We start from the raw sequence: 15,198 nt of genomic DNA, 5'->3' as shown, positions 1-15,198 counted from the left end.
GGAGGTACCACAAACCATGCTACGTAAGATGGCAAACTTGATTCATAAATATGGTGTCGTTCTAACTGCTCCACTGGCTAGCTGTTCTTCCTATCTCTGTCCCTCTCCTTAGGCCTCCCTATTTCCTGAGACACAACAATATTTAAATTAGACCAATTAAGAACTCTACAATGGCCTCTAAGTGTTCAAGTGAAAGGAAGAGTTGAGCATCTCTCACTTTAAATCAAAACCAAGAAATGACTAGCCTTAGTGAGGAAGTCATGTTGAAAGCCAAGACAGACCAAAAGCTAGGCTTCTTGTGCCAAACATTAGCTAAGTTGTGAACACAAAGAAAAAGTTCTTGAGAAAATTGTTACTCCAGTGAATAAACAAATGATAAGAAAGCAAGACAGCCTACTGCTGATATACACAAAGTCTGAGTTTTATGGACAGAAGTTCAAACCAGCCACATTCCCTAAGCCAAAGCCTAATCCAGAGCAAGGCCCTAAGTCTCTGCAATTCTATGAAGACCGAGAGAGGTGAGGAAGTTTTAGAAGAAAAGTTGAAAGCTAGAAGAGGGTGGTTCATGAGTTTATGGAAAGACGTTGTCTCTATAGCGGAAAAGCACAAGGTGAAGCAGCAAATGTTGATGGAGAAGCTGCAACAAGTTATCCAAAAGATCTAACTTAGATAACGGCTGAAAGTAGCTGCACTACACAACAGATTTTCAGTATGTACAGCCTTCCATTGGAATAATATTCCATATCAGATTTTCACTGCTAGGGAGAAGCAAATGCCTAGCTTCAAAGGGCAGGCTGATTATCTTGTTAGAGAATGCAGCTGGTGACATGAAGTTGAAGCCAATGCTCACTAACCATTCTGAAAATCCTAGGGCCCTTCAGAATAATGCTAAATCTACTCTGCCTGTGCTCTATAAAAGGAACAACAAAGCCTGAATGACAGCACATCTGTTTACAGCATAGTATACTAAATACTTTAAGACTTCCACTAAGATCTACTGCTCAGAAAAGTTTCCTTTCAAAATATTACTGTTCACTGACAATGGACCTAGTCATCCAAGAGGTCCATTAGATATACAAAGAGATTAATACTGTTTCCATGCCTGCTAACACAATATCCATTCTGCAGCTAATAGATCAAGAACTTTCAACTTTCAAGTCATATTATTTAAGAAACAAACTTCCTGGCTGGACACGGTGGCTCACACCTGTAATCCCAGCACTTTGGGAGGCCGAGGCAGGAGGATCACGAGGTCAGGAGCTCGAGACCAGTCTGGCCAACATAGTGAAACCCCATCTCTACTGAAAATACAAAAATTAGCTGGGTGTGGTGAAATGTGCCTGTAGTCCCAGCCACTTGGGAGGCTGAGGCAGGAGAATTGCTTGAACCAGGGTGTCAGAGGTTGCAGTGAGCCAAGATCGTACCACTGCACTTGAGCCTGGTAACAGAGCTAGACTCCGTCTCAAAAAAAAAAAAAAAAGAAATAAATTTCCTAAGGCTATAGCTGCCACAGACTGTGGTTCCTTTGATGGATATGGGCAAACTAAATTCAAAACCCTCTGGAAAGGATACACATTCTAGAAGCTGTTAAGAACGTCTGTGATTCATGGAAGGAGGTCAAAATATCAACATTAACAAGAGTTTGGAATCCAGTCCTCATGGATGACTCTGAGGGATTCAAGACTTCTGTGGTTATAGGAGGAGCAGGATTGAAATAATAAACAACAAAAGACTTCAGTGGAGGAAGTTGCTGCAGATGTGGAGGAAACAGCAAGAGAACTACAATTGGATGTAGAGCCTGAAGATGTGACTGAATTGCTGCAATCTCATGATAAAACTTGAACAGATGAGAAGTTGCTTCTTATAGATGAACAAAGAAAGTGGTTTGTTGAGATGAAATCTACTTCTGGTGAAGATGCTGTGAACATTATTGAAATGACAACAAAGGATTTAGAATACTACATAAACTCAGTTGATATGGCAGCACGAGGGTTTGAGAGGACTGAATCTAATTTTGAAAGAAGTTCTACTGTGAGTAAAATGCTATCACACATTGCATGTTACAACAAAATATTTCCTAAAAGGAAGAGCCAATCAATGAGGCAAACTTCACTGTTGTCCTAAGAAACTGCCAAGCCACCCCAACGTTCAGCAACCACCACCCTGATCAGTCAGCAGCCATCAAGACAGAGACAAGATCTTCCATTAACAAAAATATTATGACTCACTGAAGGCTCAGATTGATTGTTAGCATTTTTTTTAATTAAGTACTTTAAAATTATGGCATATACATTATTTTAGATATAATGCTGTTGCACACTTAATAGATTATACTACATTGTAAAATATAACTTCTATATACACAGGGAAACCAAAAACTTCGTGACTTGCTTTATTGCAGTAGTCTGGAACCAAACCTGCAGTATCTCTGAGCGATGCCTGAATAAATAAGGAGGAGAATGTTATATATAAAGACTATACTTTGCGGTACCAGGTGTTACCTATAGGCTTAGCAACTTCTAGACCCTCAGACTCTGAACCTTAAGGAAATGTCAGAAATGACAGAATTATAGAATCCCAGAATGTTAAAAGTTGAAGAGGACCTGAGAGACTACCTAATCACACAGTTCTCAATTTTTTGTGGGTCACAAACCCATCTGAGAATACGATGAAAGTGGCACATCCGTTTTCCAGACTCATGCCAGCTGAAATACTTACACGATTTCAGGGGGTTCATATTCACAGACATCGAAGCTCATCTAGTGATCCCGAAGTTTTAAGATGAACAAACAGAACCAGAGAGGATAAGGTGACAAATCACTTGCCCAAGATTAAATAGTGTCAACGTTCAGGCTGGGATACAGACTTCCCAGGTTACAGTAAACATCCTATCATCAAGTCAGTCTTCTGCCACCATGGCTGTCTTCCTGCATTCCAGAGCAATGCCCTAGTGCTTGGAGAAAGGCTTCTAGATGCTCTGATAGAACTGCATCTGACCACACCCTACCTTCACCAATTAGGGTTTATGGTCCATTTAATTTAGGCTCCCACACAGTGGTCTATGGCCACCTTAGGTATATTACAGTCACTCTGTGGCTGCCTGCTTAGCTGACCTTAGCCACAGGAAGCATTACTTTTGTCTTGGTGTTGCAAGCACATTCTTAAATCAGAGTTGTTTCCAAAAAGTGTTCTTCTCCTCCTATCTTGTCAATCCAAATCTCCTTCCCATCCCAAACTCAAACTACTTTTCTTTATCCTCATGAAAAATACCCCCTCTCACTTGAAACTTCCCTATATCCTCAATGATCCTATCTGGTCAAGGGCTTCCCTGCCCTTCAAGTTTCTCATGCCTTTCTTTAGTTTCTATTGGTTTCAGCTTGCTCATATCAAAGTAATCTTGCATATCACTTAATTTGACCTCACAGACCTTAACTGACATGATAGACTACCTTGTTTATCTACTGACCAGAACAGCCTCTCTTGTCTAAAGAAATACCACACCACATCCACCAAACTGCTCAGATAAAAACCACACACAAACAAAACAAAACAAAAACCCCCCAACAGGATTACGGTGCTGAAAAAGGCCTAGGAATCATCCAGTTCAATCCTTCGTTTTACAGATAAGGAAAGTGAGGCCTAGAGATGTTAGATGGCTTGTCCAAAGTCACGGAGGCAGGATGTACCAGTGTGAAGCAGGGATCCAGGTCTTCAACTCCTTTTTAATTTTATTTCACTATACCACCTTATTTCATTTTAGTATACCACCAATTTTACTTCACTATATCACCCTATCTTACTGGAATCTAGTTGTCCCTTTTTCTCCTCTGCTATGCATTAGTATCTGTTTGACTAAATATAAAGTGTGTACCTCTGGGCACACAGCCATTTAAACAAAGAGGCACACAAAACTCTACATTCTTTACCCAAGGAGGACATCAGAATTACAGCATCACACATTTTAAAGAGGGGAAAGAAGGCTTACAGATAATCTAAAATGTTAATTCCCAAAATGAAAGTTAAAAATTACAAGCAGATTTTTTTCAGTCTATGCCTATGTAATACATACCCTCCAGATTGGACCTCCTCCCTCCCTGAGAAAATCATGGCTTTATAGAACTATTATTTTATCCTTCACTTGTGCTGGGGGAATGGGAAAGGGGATTAAAAACCAGTGACCTAATCCAACGTCTTCCTTTGGCTGATAAAATCTCAAGTTCAGAGACAGGAAGGGATTTGGCCAAAGTAAACCATCAAGTTAATAGCAACTTTGAAACAAAAATCAAGGTCTCCTGTTTTTCACTTTGTAGTGATTTACACTGCTGGTTTAGGTGTATAAAACAAAGTTTTCTGGATAGAGCTTCTCATTGCACAGGAACCTTCCTAAGTGCCCAGTTGCCCTTGGCCAGCTTGGTGTCTGCAAAGAAACACGGTAGATATCTCTTAAGTCAAATTCTGGGTGTGCAGAGTGCAGGGAGAACATGCTTTTCAGGTCTGTAAAGACTCCATGAAAAGGGAGTTAAGAATTTGATTTCCACAGCTAGGGCAGGGACATCAAAGGCATCCACAGATAAACAAACTGCAGCACAGAAAGGCTAATGGACCTAGACAAGGTCACACAGTGTGTAGGTGGAAGGGGTAAAACTAGAATTCAGGGCTCCTGATTCTCTGGCGTGGCAGCCAAAGATGTGTTCACTGCTTCCTGCTCAGGGACATCCCCTCAGTACGCTGAACACAGACCTCCTTCACTTTACTGGCCGAAACACCGACTTAACATTAAAATCATGAAATTCGTGACGCCCGGGGTGGGAGACAGTTACAGAAGCTGTCCAGTCCAACACCCTCACCCATTTCATTGAGGAAACTGGGACCCAGAAAGGGTTCTTTATGCTGGATTTTGGGGCCAGGTTCAGACAAGCAGGCAAACCCCACAAGCACGGCCTAGAAGGCCAGGAACTACAAATTCAACCCCTGATCTCTCAGGGAACTCTAGGCCCGAAGGGGGCCAGAGGCCGAGCTTAAGCGGTCGGAAGTTCCAGAACCCCCATCCAGCTACCTCAGCCCTGCCGCACGCACTCCGGGCTTTGCCACCCCTCTCCCGGTCCCCAGGCCCACTCAGCCGCCGCCTCACCTACTCCGACCCTCCGCCTGTTATTGTGGTTGAGAGGGAGGGACGCTACAGACACTTCCCGGCCCCCACCGCTGAGGCACTTCCGCTTCCGCCGCCGCTCGCATATTTCCGGGGCTGGACCCTCAAACCCGTGTCCATATTGTGTGTGTGAAGAAGCATCGAAGCGCGGCAGCCATGTTCAGCGTGGCATTTCGGAAGGCTTGTCGGGGGTGGAGAGCGGGGGCGGGTTGCTGGTCTTTCACGTGACACTAAAGCGCCATGCCGGAAGCACTGAGTCTGATGCGCCGGAACCAGTCTCCACCGTGTGGTTTGGTCTTGATTTCCACTGGTACTCTGGGTGTTGGATAAGCCTCTGGACCTCGCCTTTGTCATTTGCGAAGTGGATAGGTTCCAATAGAGATTTTCCCAGAATCATTCAACTAAAAATAGAGAACTTTTTTTTTGAGAGGAAGGACGGGGGCGCAGTTAAAGATGTTAATGTTAAGCCATCCCTTCTGTGATTTCGGGACATTGTCTTTGCACGTAAGTAATAGTATTTTACAGTCCAAAGGAATTTCACATAAGTGTCATTAAAAACTCTACACGACTCTGACATGTAGGCAAGGATCAACTTAATCACCTTTTTTGTTGTTTAATGGATAAGGAATTGTCTTCAGAGAGTGTAATTGACTTGCACAATGTCGCACAGATGGACTGAAATTCAGATTTTTACCTTTTACATCCTGTGTTCTTGCCCTAATATACATGTAATTAATATGGGCTAAAATCCCTAGATTTAAATAGATACAAATACTTCTTAGGAAAGTTAGTGTGCATTAAAGCCATGTAAGACACGATTTGACAAGACGTAGCATTGACGAGGCTATTCTGCTGGAGAAGAAAAAGCTGAAGAAGGCTTGGGAATCCCATTTCTTCTTATTTTCTTGATTGATAGCAGACCTACTGGTTTTTCCCCTCTTTCCCCAATATGGTTCGGCACCTTAGGTTTCAGCTTGTCTTAGGCAGTCACAGTTTTAGCTGTCCCATTCCATATGTCAAACCATATATCTGTGTTTTTATTTGGAGCTCTGGTAGGACAAACAAAACAAAACCTCATCATATTCATGTACTATTCATTGTAATCTCAGCTTTCATGTTACATTCTTCCTGTAATTGAAGACAAAAATGAATTTTTATGCTATTTGCTTCTGTCGGTTTCTTCATATTCAAACTTTAATAAAGGAAACAGACTTTGGCTTTTTCTGTTTCCCAGATTATTCTGAAGAATAAATAGGAATTACAAAAGTTTCTAGTGCAGGGCATGGCATATTTAGAAGGCATTCAGTAAGATTTATTTCAGCACAATTGGCCTGAATTTTTAATTCAATAGAATATGATTTTCATTTTATTAGCATTCCTCCTTTTGTAAAAAGCACTGTAGTGGGACCTGAAATGAATACTCATGAGTAAGAAAGGTTTCCTACCTCAAGTTTAGAAAATTTCCTACCACAAATCATTGTAATAAATGTTAAAGATATTTTTTCACTGCTATGAGTATTATATATAATAAGATATCAAAACTAGTTTTAACATTTTCAGGTAGAGCATGTTATATGTATCCCTTCATCTCTAGGATTTATTTGTACCTTGATGTTACAGGTTTTCATTAAAAAGGTCCTGAGTTAGTGTTTCTCCTATACAGTGGCATCATCATGGGGTCCCTGAGCGCTGCAGGAGAGTTTGCCCTACAGTAAATGACCTTAAACCGCTGTGTTGTTTTAATTTTCAATCCCCACTTTTTAATAATTCTAAAATACCTCTTTTCGTTCTTCCATGAGTTCCGGTATCAGCCCGTGTTCTTCCTTGAAATTCCTTAGGTACCTAAACAACAGATAATCCCTTTGTTAAAATGATGACTAATACTCAAGAGAAGTTTTGGTCAGGGATGGTGGTTGGAGTTTGCTCAGGCCCAGTTCATATGGCTATGGAGCCTGTTCAGTGCACAACTGCAGAAGGTGCTATGCATATCAAGGCTATTGTTACTACCCTTAGACTTGGGTTATATGGCAGAACTCCACTATGAATTCCAATACAGGATTTTTTTTGAAGGTAAAAAGGAAAAAAAAAAACTTGTAGCTGTTTTGACTGAGAAATTGTGTATTTAGTAGTCAGCAATGCAGGCTTTAGAACCAGAAAGACTTGGTTAAGTGTGAGTTCCTCTGCTTACTGGCAGAGAGACAATGGGCAATCACTTCAGCTCTAAGGTTCAGGTTTCTTTAAAATAGACATTGTGGTACCTACGTAACAAGTCACTCCAGAATTTAGTGGCTAAAAATTTTATCTGCCCTGATTCTGTAGGGTAACTGGGTTAGGCTGGGCAGTCCTAGCTTGCAGTCTCTGGCATTTACAGTCAGATGTCAAACTGGGGCTGTAGTTAATGTCAGCCTCTAATAGATGTTATATTGATGGCAGCTGAGGCTGGCTGATCTCTAGATGCTCAGTTGGAGCTATTTATCAGAGTGCCTACACTTGGGCTTTCCCTCTGATTTGGGTTTCTTATACCATGGTGTTTGGGTTTTGACAGGGAGCACTTGGAGGTAGAATGTGCAAACACCACCACCGCCCATCATCATAACTTTTCTATCTTCCCAAACTGAAACTCTTTAAACAACAATTCCCTATGCTGTCCTCCCCCCAGTCCCTGGCAACCACCATTCTACTTTTTGACTCTATGATTTTGACCACTCTAGGTACTCATATAAGTGGAATCATAACAATATTTGTCATTTTATGTCTGAATTGTTTCACTTAGCATAATATCTTCAAGGTTCATCCATGTTGTAGCATGTATTTAGAATTTAATTCCTTTTTAAGTCTGAATAATATTCCACTGCATATATATTTCACATTTTGTTTATCAATTCATTCTTTATGTTATTTATTTGTTGTTTATTTTTCATTGTGATTAAAAACACATAACATAAAATTTACCATTTTAATTATGTATTTCCATTCATTTTTAGTTTTTAGTTAATGTATAATAATTGTACATATTCGTGGGATACAGAGTGATATTTCAATACATGTATACAATCTATAATGATCAAAGCAGGCTAATTAGCATATCCATTCACCGCAAACATTTATCATTTCTTTGTGTTGCAAACATTCAAAATCCTCTGTTTTAGCTTCTTGAAAATATACAATAAACTATCATTAACTATATTCACCCTACCATTAACAGATGAATGAATAAAGAAAATGTGGAACATATTCACAAAATATGTATACAAAAGGATGAAATCCTGTCATTGGAGACAATATGGATGAACCTGGAGGACATTATGTTAAGTGAAATAACTCAGGCACAGAAAGATAAACACTGTATGTTTTCACTCATATGTGGGAGCTAAAAAAATTTTTGAGCCCATTTTTAAGTGTACAGTTCAGTAGTATGAACCATATTCACGTTGTTCAGCAGATCTCTAGAACTTTTTCATTGCGAAACTGATACTCTATATCCATTGAACAAGAGCTCTCCATTTTCTCCTACCCTAGCTCTGGAAACTACAGTTTTACATCTTGTTTCTGATTTTGACTACATTAAATACCTCATAGAAGTAGCTTCATACACTTTGTCTTTTTGTGACTGACTTATTTCACTTAGTATGAAGTCCTCAAGGTTTTAAGGCTGAATAATATTCCATTGCCTGTATATATCACGTTATCTATTCATCCATCAGTGGGCATTTGGGTTTCTTCCACATTTTAGTTATTATGAATAATGCTGGAATAAACATGAGAGTGAAAATATCTTATTGAGATCTTGTTTTCATCTTTTGGCATATATATGCAGAGGTGGGATTGTTGAATCATAGGATAATTCTATTTTTAATTTTTTGAGGAGCCACCATACTCTTCCATAGCAGTTACACTGTTTTACATTCTCATCAACAGTGTACAAAGGTTCCAATTTCTCCACATCCTCACCCTCATTTGTTTCTTGTGAGGTAATGTTTGTAATCCAGATAGAACAGTGCTTTGCAGGCAGCAAACACTCTATAAATGTTAGCTGTTATTATTTGATTGTTCAGAGACCTCTTTTCCTTCCTGCTTCTCAGCTATTTCTAGATAGTTGAAGTTATAAGGGCTGCGTTCTTAGCATATGATATTTCTGAAGTTTACTTTCAAAGTGCCCTAATTTTTCCCAAGTTACATAAGAAAGTTCTGTGAAAGGATGTTGTATGTAGGTGTATACATAGAGAATTGCAATTTCAAAACCAACACGTGGTGGTAGATAAAGAAAAAACAAAAACAAAAGCCTGCATTGAAGACTTTTACACTTTCATAAGCATGAACTCTGAGTGACCATTAAACAATATTAAACATTAAGGACATTGCAGTTCATTTTTAATTTGTGCTGTACTGCACAAGATCATGTTTATGTGACAAGGAAGTAAAAAGGTTAAGAGTGAAACAGGAAATTCAACAAGCTTATTTTAAAAAAATTACCCTTTAGTGTTATGGTTTGAATGTGTTCCCCAAAGTTCATGTGTTGCAAACTCATATGGTTGGGGTCTGTTCCCACCAAAATCTCATGTCGAATTGTAATTCTCCGTGTTGGAGGAGGGGCATGGTGGGAGGTGATTGGATCATGGGGGCAGACTTCCCGCTTTCTGTTCTTATGAAAGTGAGTGAGTTCTTAGGCGATTTGGTTGTTTGAAAGCATGTAGCACTTCCTCCTTTGCTTGCTCTCTCCTGCAGGCCATGTGAAGATGTGCTTGCTTCCCTGTCACCTTCCACCGTGATTGTAAGTTTCCTGAGGCCTCCCGGGAAGCAGAAGCCTGTACAGCCCACAGAACCATGACCTGATGAAATCTCTTTCCATTATAAATTACCCAGTCTCAGGTATGTCTTTATGGCAGTGTGGGAATGGACTAATACAGAAACTTAATGTCTAATGCAATCGTGTTGAGAGGTGGAACTTTTAAAAGATAATTAGGTCGTGAGAGCCCTCCCTCATGTATAGATCAATGCTGTTACCAGAGGAGTAGGTTCCTGATAAAAGAAGGAGTTTAGAGTTTGGCCCTTTCTCTCTCACTTGCTCTCGTTCTCACACTGTCTCTCACACGCGCACTCTCTCTCTCTTTCTCGCTCTCTTGCCCATCTACCTTCTGCTGTGGGATGACACAACAAGAAGGCAGTCTCTAGATGCAGGTCTCTTGACCTTGGACTTCCCGGACTCAAGAATTATAAGAAATAAATCTCTGTTCTTTATAAATTACCCAGTCTCAGGTATTCTGTTATAGCAGCAGAAAACAGACTAAGACTAATCTAATCATATTTTCTCTGTCACTACTTCTAGTTCAGATGTTTTAGTTTGATTACCAGAGGAATGACAGCAAAGATGTTAGAAAAGAAAGTACATTGAAATGCCAAAAATTCTAAATTCCATCATTTCTTCAGGCAGCCAACATTTATTAAACGTCTGTTTGAGACCTGGGAATATATTAGGCACCAGGGCTGCAGAGATGACTAGGAAACAGTCTCTCAAGTTAGTGGGGAGACACAATCTATAAAGAACACTTCAGCAAAATTTAGGAAATTCTGTCACAGTGGAATACCAGGATGCCTAAGTGGCACAGAGGAGAGGCATAATATAATGAAATTCGTAGAGTAAGATAGTGCAATGGTGTTTGCCAGAGACTGGAGGGAAGGGGAAATGGGGAGGTATTAGTCACAAGGTACAAACTTGGTTATACAAGATTAGAGACGTAACAACACTGTAGAGTGTATTTATAAAATTTGTTACAAGGATACATCTTATGTGTTCTACTCACACATAACATAATGAAAAGACAGGAAGAAACTTTTGGAGGTGATGAATAGGTTTATGGCATAGATTGTGGTAATAGTTTCACAGGTATATATCTTCAGACCCATCAAGTTTTATATATTAAATATATGTAATTTTTGTATGTCAATCATTTTTTAGAAAAAACTTTCAATGTCTCTTTTTTGCTTAAACTGAGGCTTAAATAATGTATATGTAACTTGTTTATCAGACTTCCCAGGTACAATATGCATTGGTTTCAGCCTGCCTTTTCAATCTTATTTCCCTTCACACATAGCATATTTTAGCTGAGCGTAGGACTCACTGCTTCCCCTCATATACCTGATGACTCTCCAGCCCTAGGCGAGTGAACAGTTTGCTCCCCTGCAGGCAGAAGGTGGATCAACCTTATTCAGCTTTTGCAAGGAAAGAAAAGGACACACTTCCTGTGATTTGTGGAATGGAAGGTCAAGTCATGTCGTTTGGATATGAAAGTGTGGGCACCAGAAGACTAAGATCTTAGGTGACATTTTCATGCTTTCTACCAAGATAAAAAGTTTCTGATCCTGTCAGTATCAAAACTTATTATAGCAAAAACAGGCAAAACAGTTTACTGCAGTAAGGACAGCAATATAGCAAGGGATTGAGCTTGGGCCAGGCCTGAGAACAATCTTAGACTCAAAGATAGCATATAGAAAGTATAGTGTTGAAGCATCTGTTGTTTGCTTGACCTGCATTTATTTCTCCTCTGGCAATAGTTCTTCAATATTCCTTTGGGGAACAATTCTTTATCATCTTCTAGTTCATACAGTAAGGCCAACTTACCTCTGGCTCCTGTAGGACCTTATAATTTGGTCCATTTCAATGAGAAGCATGCTTGTAGCTATGACTGGTTCAAGAATAAGCCTTTTATTCCAACTAGTATAATAAGACTCGAACCTTCTGTTAGAAGACTTCTTGGAAAAGGAAAGCTCTCTTCCACTGACAACATTGTAACTCTAAGCTGCCAGGGTCTACCACTATGGATAGAGGTGTTGTGGGGTGGGGAAAGCCTGCCTATGAATAAAAACCACACTAGAGAAAGTATGGATAGATCCAAGAGCTGGAGAAAGAAATTTCCAGCAGAAGTTTTGGAGACCCTGAATCCAGCTGTTACTGAATTCAGATTCACCTGGAGTTGTCAGGCAGAAGAGCCATAAAATCTCCTGTTTCCCTCTTCCCCCTATCCCCTGCTTTTTTTTTTTTTTTCTTGTGAAATCTGGGGAGCCTGATCATTACTGGAGGTGGTTGGTAGTAACTGGCAGAGGATGTTACTCTTCCAAAGTTCAATGTACTGCATGTGGTTTGCCCACTAGAGGGTGTAGCTCACTTTGTATTAGGAGCAAGGAATGTTCAGAGAGGTAGTGCTGGGAGGCATTTACGGTCAGAGATCTGTTGAAATGTTGCAAGGTCTCAGCCACAGGGCTCACATCCCTGAAAGGGGCCCTGTCTCAGAAGGACTTGGAGAGTGGTCAGATGACCAAGGCCTGACTACAGGCATAGCAAATAGAGCAGGATGAAGGACTTCATCTTAACCATGAAGCTATTTTTGCCTTAAAAAGAAAAAGCCATAAGAAAGAATGAGATCTTGACATTTGTAACAACATGGATGGAACTCAAGGTCATTATGTTAAGTGGAATACACCAGGCACAGAAAGACAAAATTATGCATGTTCTCACTCATTTGTGGTAGCTAACAATTAAAACAATTGAACTCATGGAGATAGAGTAGAATAATGTTTACCACAGGTTGGGAAAATTAGTGGGGACAGGGAAGGGGGGATGGTTAATGGGTACAAAAATATAATTAGATGGCATGAGTAATCTCTAGTACTGATAGCACAGCAGAGTGACTACAGTCAACAATAATTTATTGTACATCTAAAAATAACTACATAATTGGGTTGTGTGTAACACAAAGAAAGGATAAATGCTTGAGGTGATGGATATCCCATTTACCCTGATGTTATTATTATGCATTGTATGCCTGTATCAAAATGTCTAATGTACTTCATAAATATATATACTCACTATGTACCCACAAAAAATAGAACATTTTTTAAAAGGTTATGTGCAGGAATAGCAAATAGGTTTTATATTCCATGTCAAATCTGATGACAAGGCATGCCTGGATTACTATATTGATAAACATTTTGAAGCCACATACAGCTCAGTGGCATGTATTATTTGATTACTGATATCTAATATGGGCGTGGGGAGAAGCAGGATGGTTGGATGTGATAGACATGTGACATCTATGGTGGGATGTTTCTCAATAGGAGCACTATCAGGAGCCTGGATGGGTTAATTTTTCCCTATGCAGGACAGTCATTGTGACAAGTAAAAATTAAGTCCCCACATACTTTAAATACTCTTTATGGGAATAGTACTGCTCTATTAGAAAATTATTAGGTTACGCCAAGAGTGACTTGATTGATTTAGATTTGCCTGAGGATTGAACTAGAGCTTCTTAAATGCTTCAAGACTAAAAAATGAGGATTTTTTTTTTTTTTCCTAGATCCCGAGACCAGACTGAGCTTGCTATCTGCAGGGAATAGGGACTGAGAATGGGGAGGGGAGTGAAGAATTTCTGTTGAAGGGGAGAAGATACTTATGGTGACAGGAAGCCAGGTAGAACCTGACAGTAGGTGATTAATATATCATCCCTGGTTAAGAAAAGCATAGGAGGAACCTCAGCTGTGGGAAAAAGGGGTATCCTGTTAAACATCAGAGTCATTTGGAGTGCCCTTATCCTACCGTTTTCATTATTGTTGGGTGTTTCTTTTGCCAGGATGTTGTCTTTATGTAACAATTCTCAGGGAGCTGCCCTCTACTCTGTACCTTTGAATCCACTAAATAAGATCAGCCACTGTAAGTTATTTTTGGAAGAAGATAACATATGACTCAGTGAATAAATACATACATGAATAAAATATTTCCTACCCCTTAATTTAAGAGTTCATGACCATCTATTTTCATTTTCTTCGTGCCCCTGTGAATTCCTGTGGAGAAGGGAGGAAAGGAGCAACAAGAATGGTATTATTGCTGCCTTCAAGTTTTGCCTTTGTCATACTCTTCCAGCCAGAGACCACCAGGAACACACCTATAGTTGAACAAACAGGGCTTATAATTAACTGCAACCTGTGAGAACACACACCCTTGGGAGCCATAAGGCGTGTCAATAGGAGGGTATTAGAAAGATCTTATTGTAGGATTTGAGATTGTTAGGTTAATTTGGTGGAAGGCTTAAGGAAAAGAGGCTTTGCTTTGGTTTGAATGCCTCAGAAAGTGGGAGTAATTATTTAGAAGGAGGGAAGAGTAGCTTAAGGCTAAAGTTGTAATTGGTGAAGAAGCAGCAGTCACATTAGTCTAGATAAGTCGATATTTGGTATTTTGTGACTTTGATAATGTTCATGTTTTGCCTGTGTTTAGACATGATTATTAAGTGGTATTATCTTAGTCTTGATTTCTCATAGTCACAGAGTAGCATTGTCAGATGTAAACATTCTATGAAATTGTTTATCTCAAATGGAGAACATGAAGGCCCAGATGTAGGTAGGAGGCCAACGTGTTACAATGCTAAGGCACGCTTCTGAATGCCATGGATTGTTTTACTCCTTCTCACATTTTGTCATATTGTTTAATAATCTTTTGTTTTATTGCTCCCTCACTGGACTGTAAAGTGCATGAGTGCACAAACCTGTTTTGATGACCACTGAAGACTGAGTCTAGACAAGTCTCCCAATCTCCTAAGTACTTTAAGAGTATTTAGTGAGTAAGTGACTGAATTGTCCAGTTAGCTGATTAGACTGTGAGTTGCCCAATGTCAGGGGTTACTTCCTATTCAGCTCTGTATTTCTAGAAGCAAACAGTTCTGATGTATGTAATTAAATTATATCTGGAGTCAAAGAGGAACTCTCCATAAGATTTATTGATTTTCTTTAAAAAATAAGGTAATATAATGAATTCTACTTTATGAATGAGAGATGATGCTTATTTCAAATGGTTTCATTCATGAAAAACAAAGAAAAATCACTTCATATTCAAGATGCAGGGGACTTTCTACATTTTCCATGGTATTGAATGTTGAGAGTGAGATTCAAAACTCTAAGAGAAATTGATATAAATATTTAGAAACCATTAAAATGAAATATAATCTTTCTTGCTTAGCCTAGTTGCATATTATTATCTCTATATTATATAATAATTTTTTGAA

At 39.4% G+C, this 15,198-nt stretch overlaps 1 protein-coding gene and 1 long non-coding RNA gene across 7 annotated transcripts in view; one reads left to right on the top strand and one right to left on the bottom strand.

The window, feature by feature from the left end:
- FBXO38 (F-box protein 38) overlaps nucleotides 1-15,198 on the bottom strand; it is a 77,552-nt gene that overhangs the window by 53,057 nt on the left and 9,297 nt on the right. For 3 of the 6 annotated variants that reach the window (XM_032158295.2, XM_032158297.2, XM_032158299.2), the window contains exon 1: nucleotides 5,132-5,240. The exons of 1 other annotated variant lie outside the window; for it this stretch is intronic. The gene's annotated coding sequence lies outside the window, so the exon portion shown is untranslated. Of the gene's footprint in view, nucleotides 1-5,131; nucleotides 5,241-6,927; nucleotides 6,992-8,721; nucleotides 8,828-15,198 lie in introns of those variants that run through there. 2 more of the 6 variants (XM_058440005.1, XM_058440004.1) reach the window with 2 other exon arrangements.
- The window catches only part of LOC131383666 (uncharacterized), a 132,778-nt gene continuing 123,008 nt past the window's right edge, over nucleotides 5,429-15,198 (top strand). The window contains exons 1-2 of the long non-coding RNA XR_009213850.1: nucleotides 5,429-5,653; nucleotides 9,875-10,018. This is a non-coding gene — a long non-coding RNA (uncharacterized LOC131383666). The remainder of the gene's footprint in view (nucleotides 5,654-9,874; nucleotides 10,019-15,198) is intronic.

The sequence above is a fragment of the Hylobates moloch genome, unplaced genomic scaffold (assembly GCF_009828535.3).
Source record: "Hylobates moloch isolate HMO894 unplaced genomic scaffold, HMol_V3 SCAFFOLD_6, whole genome shotgun sequence".
Lineage (NCBI taxonomy): Eukaryota > Metazoa > Chordata > Mammalia > Primates > Hylobatidae > Hylobates > Hylobates moloch.
This window is presented reverse-complemented; position numbering and strand designations above follow the sequence as displayed.